Source organism: Arachis stenosperma, chromosome 9, assembly GCF_014773155.1.
Source record: "Arachis stenosperma cultivar V10309 chromosome 9, arast.V10309.gnm1.PFL2, whole genome shotgun sequence".
In the NCBI taxonomy this organism is placed as follows: domain Eukaryota; kingdom Viridiplantae; phylum Streptophyta; class Magnoliopsida; order Fabales; family Fabaceae; genus Arachis; species Arachis stenosperma.
The window spans coordinates 68097399-68104262 of record NC_080385.1 but is presented as its reverse complement, the minus strand read 5'-3'; the positions used below and the strand labels follow the sequence as shown (position 1 = coordinate 68104262).

Genomic DNA, 6864 nt, shown 5'->3' with positions numbered 1-6864 from the left:
ATGATACGACTGAAAAGTGTCTTAAAATTAATCCAAAACACAAACATATAGAACAGGTAACATTTCATAAAACTCATAACACAGAAATGATTGGTTTGGTGTCACAATGCTAATGCTAAAATGATAAAAGATTAGTGCACATTTCCATTTAATTCCTAACAACAGTTCTTTATAACCTCATGGGTAATACTCATGTTAAACTAAGGTAACAATGAGTATTTATAATCCAAAAAGTAAAAAATAATTTAATAAAGGAACAGCTGTCAGCTGGAACATTTATTGCACTGAAAGTTAATATTTTGAGACCCTTTGAAAATCTGAGTGAACTCTATGTCCACCTAAGTCCTCACCAGAGGCTCCTGCTGCTACTCATATAATATCTTCAATAAGTGCAAAGTTCCCCAATATATCAACATGAGCACCACTCTGGGTTCCCCTTCCTTTGAGAAGATTAGCTGAAGCAGCGTCTTCATACTCCCTTATGAACGTTCGGATGACTGAAGGATTAAAGCGGGTTTTTTCCCGCCAACTTCTTGCACAAATAAAACCAGCACTTAAAATAGGAATGGTTTCATCCCCATTGGCACTATAAACTCCATCCTTTAAAAAAGGGTCCTCATCTCCACCAATTGCTGATGTGTCAATCTGAAACGGAATATAGCATTCCGATTGGAAAGTTGACTTATAAACATAGGCTCTTTATGTTGGAACCCCGACCCCATACATAGAGTAAATCTCCATATTTGGAGCATGTGGTAATCTGCAGCAGAAGGACAAAAATATAACACAAACCATAAAAAGTAGTAGTATGAATAAACAACGGATTTTAAAAGACAACAGGATACGACATTATAGAAGATAGTAAAAGCAAGAATCTATTAATGCTCCAAACCAAGGTAATAAAATGATTAATTACGTAGTAGCTAAGTGCCAACAATAGTCAGATTCTAGATTGGCAGTCTTCTTGTGTGCAACTTCTACAAAATGTTTACTAAAGCAATTAAATAGAGGATCTCACCTTGTTTCTAAGGGGTTAGACCAATATTTGTAACGCTTGTATTTTGGGTCATCCAAATTATCAGCAATCCCACAAGACAATTTTCTAATAATAATGTTTATTAAACTCGTTTTGTACACTGTAATAAACTTCCTTATTTCCAAATTTATTCCGAAACTTATATACTTTAAATACTCAAACTAATTTTAGACATTATACTTCTATTCTTACTATAGCTTTTTCCAACAACAAATTGAAAAAAATAAAGGAAAACCCAATAGAGCAAGGGTCCCAGGGTCCCAATGAATGAATACATCATAAGAAAACTTAAATCAATCTAATGCCTACTAACCTGTCGAAGCTATTGGATCACCTCACAATTGCCATCATGAAAGAGAAAAGACAGCTCCATGACCACAAATCTAGCTTTTCAATTTGACCCATATTCCAATCAGCAATCACTCCCACAAATCATCCCTCTCCCTAAACCCTACCCTAAATCAAGTGTGTATGAGTATTAATAGCTCAATAGTTCAGTTTACATTATAGAAAATTGAGTATTAAAATCAATGAAAAATTACAAAACTCAGATTTAAAACACGCAAATTCCAGTGAAAAATCAGGAACACAATTGCAAACACTAATAAAATCAGTGCATACTGAACATGAAGAACCTAACAGAAAATCGAAAAAGAATCTCTCTTCATGAAGACAGAGTTCAGAAAAAGAATCGAAATTATTCAAAGCTAATATGAATTACATATTAGAAAACCAAATCCAATCTGATGCCTACAATTTCTAGGATATTCGGAGAGCATTTGAAGTGTTTTCATATAGATTGTATATAGATCTTGTTATGTGTCTCACTTTCATTGTGTTTTTTTTTCCACATGCTTCTGTTCCAATTGCTGCTAGAACCAAAAAATTAGCCACGTTTTAACTAACCTAAATGAAGTATGCATCTATGTACAACACAGGTATATTTCTTTAATCTCCAACGAAAAATTATTCAATTAGGAAGTGAAATAAATAAAGAGTTATCTTTATCTAACCAAAGTAATTAAGTATCTAAAATTAGGTAATTACCATACAATCAAATTAAAATCAATGAAATCCGTTAAACCTTAAAACCCAATGATAGAACAACACAAGCAATACTAATGAATTAAATGTTTTGCATCATCCTAATAAAGACACTTGTTTCCTTTTTACTCTAGGAAGATCAGATACAGATAAAAAATGACAAAAATATGGCCTCCTAAAAAGGGATAGTTAAGAATAAAGGTGAAATATATCAAACTTACACTGGGGGCAACAACAGGAAGGCTGAAATTATGCTTCCTGAGCAAAAGAAAAGAAAGTAATTAAGATCAATCATGATATAATAGATACAATTGAAGTAATTAATTTATAAGAGTACTCTGTACAGAATGAAAGGTAGAAAAAATATTAGAAGTCAAGACTCTCTAAAACATAAAATAGAGAAAACTCATCTTTAAAAAGGGAAGGAATATCATAGCAACTTGCAACAATCCAGGCGGAAATCAAGACACAATTTTCCGCACTTCAACCAGGGAAGCAAAAATAGATCCAAATAACACAATGGTTTAGGGTTTAAAGAATTTTCCACTGTTTTAACACTAGTTTTTCGAAATTGAATGCATAAAAAGGCATAATACAACAGTTAGAAATATAAGAGATAAATAGCTCCCATCTGAAGCAAATGGTGAAAAAAAAAATAGAACGACAACACTTATTAATTATTTAGTTCAACACCCAAGTAAATAGAAGGAAAAAAAAAGATTCAGACAAGGAGAAAAGAAATAAATAAAAGAGAGAAACAAAATATGTATTTAGAAGTGAATAATCAAGAAGATAAAATACCATAAAATCAGAAAACCAGAAAAAAAACAATAAACCAGTGAATACAATTGCACCATATAAATACATTAACTTATTTTTACACACCTATAAACTTTCACATATCATAAAAAGGTAAAATTTATAAACCTACACAAGAACAATTTATATAAAAAATAAGCAAGTACTGGTCTTAATTAACTTACCCAAAAGTATTTTATCTCTGAACCCAAAAACTGCTACACAATTGAAGAACAGGTAACTGAAGAAAAAAGGTAACAAAACCAAATTTGCCTCTCAATTCCTTTCTGTGAAAACTCAACATGGACCCCACAAGAACACCAAATAGTTTTATAAGAAACAAACCAGCTCCTTTCAATGAGATAAAAATTAGAATAAAGAAATGAAGGAAATAGGTAAGGAAGCGTTACTTCGCGACTTTTTGAAGGCTGGTGTAGGCTTTGAGCACATTGGATTGCGTGACTCACAGGATTTTGGATCTCTCTAAAACAAAAAATAGAAAAAATTGATCATAAAAAAGGGAAGGAATATCATAGCAACTTGCAACAATCCAGGCGGAAATCAAGACACCATTTTTCGCACTTCAACCAGGGAAGCAAAAATAGATTGAAATAACACAATTCTTTAGGGTTTAAAGAATTTTCTACTGTTTTAACACTAGTTTTTCGAAATTGAATGCATAAAAAGGCATAACACAACAGTTAGAAATATAAGAGATAAATAGCTCCCATCTGAAGCAAATGGTAAAAAAAAAAGATAGAACAACAACACTTATTAATTATTTAGTTCAACACCCAAGTAAACAGAAAGAAAAAAAGATTCATACAAGGAGAAAAGAAATAAATAAAAGAGAGAAACATAATATGTATTTAGAAGTGAATAATCAAGAAGATAAAATACCATAAAATCAGAAAACCAGAAAAAAAACAATAAACCAGTGAATACAATTGCACAATATAAATACATTAACTTATTTTTACACACCTATAAACTTTCACATATCATAAAAAGGTAAAATTTATAAAGCTACACAAGAACAATTTATATAAAAAATAAGCAAGTACTGGTCTTAATTAACTTACCCAAAAGTATTTTATCTCTGAACCCAAAAACTGCTGCACAATTGAAGAACAGGTAACTGAAGAAAAAAGGTAACAAAACCAAATTTGCCTCTCAATTCCTTTCTGTGCAAACTCAACATGGACCCCACAAGAACACCAAATAGTTTTATAAGAAACAAACCAGCTCCTTTCAAAGAGATAAAAATTAGAATAAAGAAATGAAGGAAATAGGTAAGGAAGCGTTACTTCGCGACTTTTTGAAGGCTGGTGTAGGCTTTGAGCACATTGGATTGCGTGACTCACAGGATTTTGGATCTCTCTGAAACAAAAAATAGAGAAAATCGACCATAAAAAAGGGAAGGAATATCATAGCACCTTGCAACAATCCAGGTGGAAATCAAGACACAATTTTTCGCACTTCAACCAGGGAAGCAAAAATAGATCGAAATAACACAATTCTTTAGGGTTTAAAGAATTTTCCACTGTTTTAACACTAGTTTTTCGAAATTGAATGCATAAAAAGGTATAATACAACATTTAGAAATATAAGAGATAAATAGCTCCCATCTAAAGCAAATGGTGAAAAAAAAGACAGAACAACAACACTTATTAATTATTTAGTTCAACACCCAAGTAAACAGAAGGAAAAAAAAGATTCAGACAAGGAGAAAAGAAATAAATAAAAGAGAGAAACAAAATATGTATTTAGAAGTGAATAATCAAGAAGATAAAATACCACAAAATCAGAAAACCAGAAAAAAAACAATAAACCAGTGAATACAATTGCACCATATAAATACATTAACTTATTTTTACACACCTATAAACTTTCACATATCATAAAAGGTAAAATTTATAAACCTACACAAGAACAATTTATATAAAAAATATGAAAGTACTGGTCTTAATTAACTTACCCAAAAGTATTTTATCTCTGAACCCAAAAACTGCTGCACAATTGAAGAACAGGTAACTGAAGAAAAAAGGTAACAAAACCAAATTTGCCTCTCAATTCCTTTCTGTGCAAACTCAACATGGACCCCACAAGAACACCAAATAGTTTTATAAGAAACAAACCAGCTCCTTTCAATGAGATAAAAATTAGAATAAAGAAATGAAGGAAATAGGTAAGGAAGCGTTACTTCGCGACTTTTTGAAGGCTGGTGTAGGCTTTGAGCACATTGGATTGCGTGACTCACAGGATTTTGGATCTCTTTGAAACAAAAAATAGAGAAAATCGATCATAAAAAAGGGAAGGAATATCATAGCTTCTTGCAACAATCCAGGCGGAAATCAAGACATAATTTTTCGCACTTCAACCAGGGAAGCAAAAATAGATCGAAATAACACAATTCTTTAGGGTTTAAAGAATTTTCAACTGTTGTAACACTAGTTTTTCAAAATTGAATGCATAAAAAGGCAAAATACAATAGTTAGAAATATAAGAGATAAATAGCTCCCATCTGAAGCAAATGGTGAAAAAAAAAAAGACAGAACAACAACACTTATTAATTATTTAGTTCAACACGCAAGTAAACAGAAGAAAAAAAAGATTCAGACAAGGAGAAAAGAAATAAATAAAAGAGAGAAACAAAATATGTATTTAGAAGTGAATAATCAAGAAGATAAAATACCACAAAATCAGAAAACCAGAAAAAAAATAATAAACCAGTGAATACAATTGCACCATATAAATACATTAACATATTTTTACACACCTATAAACTTTCACATATCATAAAAAGGTAAAATTTATAAACCTACACAAGAAGAATTTATATAAAAAATAAGCAAGTACTGGTCTTAATTAACTTACCCAAAAGTATTTTATCTCTGAACCCAAAAACTGCTGCACAATTGAAGAACAGGTAACTGAAGAAAAACGGTAACAAAACCAAATTTGCCTCTCAATTCCTTTCTGTGCAAACTCAACATGGACCCCACAAGAACACCAAATAGTTTTATAAGAAACAAACCAGCTCCTTTCAATGAGATAAAAATTAGAATAAAGAAATGAAGGAAATAGGTAAGGAAGCGTTACTTTGCGACTTTTTGAAGGCTGGTGTAGGCTTTGAGCACATTGGATTGCGTGACTCACAGAATTTTGAATCTCTTTGAAACAAAAAATAGAGAAAATCGATCATAAAAAAGGGAAGGTATATCATAGCTTCTTTCAACAATCCAGGCGGAAATCAAGACACAATTTTTCGCACTTCAACCAGGGAAGCAAAAATAGATCGAAATAACACAATTTTTTAGGGTTTAAAGAATTTTCAACTGTTGTAACACTAGTTTTTCGAAATTGAATGCATAAAAAGGCAAAATACAATAGTTAGAAATATAAGAGATAAATAGCTCCCATCTGAAGCAAATGGTGAAAAAAAAAAGACAGAACAACAACACTTATTAATTATTTAGTTCAACACGCAAGTAAACAGAAGGAAAAAAAAGATTCAGACAAGGAGAAAAGAAATAAATAAAAGAGAGAAACAAAATATGTATTTAGAAGTGAATAATCAAGAAGATAAAATACCACAAAATCAGAAAACCAGAAAAAAAAACAATAAACTAGTGAATACAATTGCACCATATAAATACATTAACTTATTTTTACACACCTATAAACTTTCACATATCATAAAAAGGTAAAATTTATAAACCTACACAAGAACAATTTATATAAAAAATAAGCAAGTACTGGTCTTAATTAACTTACCCAAAAGTATTTTATCTCTGAACCCAAAAACTGCTGCACAATTGAAGAACAGGTAACTGAAGAAAAAAGGTAACAAAACCAAATTTGCCTCTCAATTCCTTTCTGTGCAAACTCAACATGGACTCCACAAGAACACCAAATAGTTTTATAAGAAACAAACCGGCTCCTTTCAATGAGATAAAAATTAGAATAAAGAAATGAAGGAAATA

The 6864-nt window shown here is 31.0% G+C and overlaps 1 pseudogene; it reads right to left on the bottom strand.

Annotated features, from left to right (window-relative positions):
* Positions 1–291: 291 nt before the first annotated feature.
* LOC130949584 (phospholipid:diacylglycerol acyltransferase 1-like) lies at positions 292–1441 on the bottom strand (annotated as a pseudogene).
* Positions 1442–6864: the final 5423 nt, after the last annotated feature.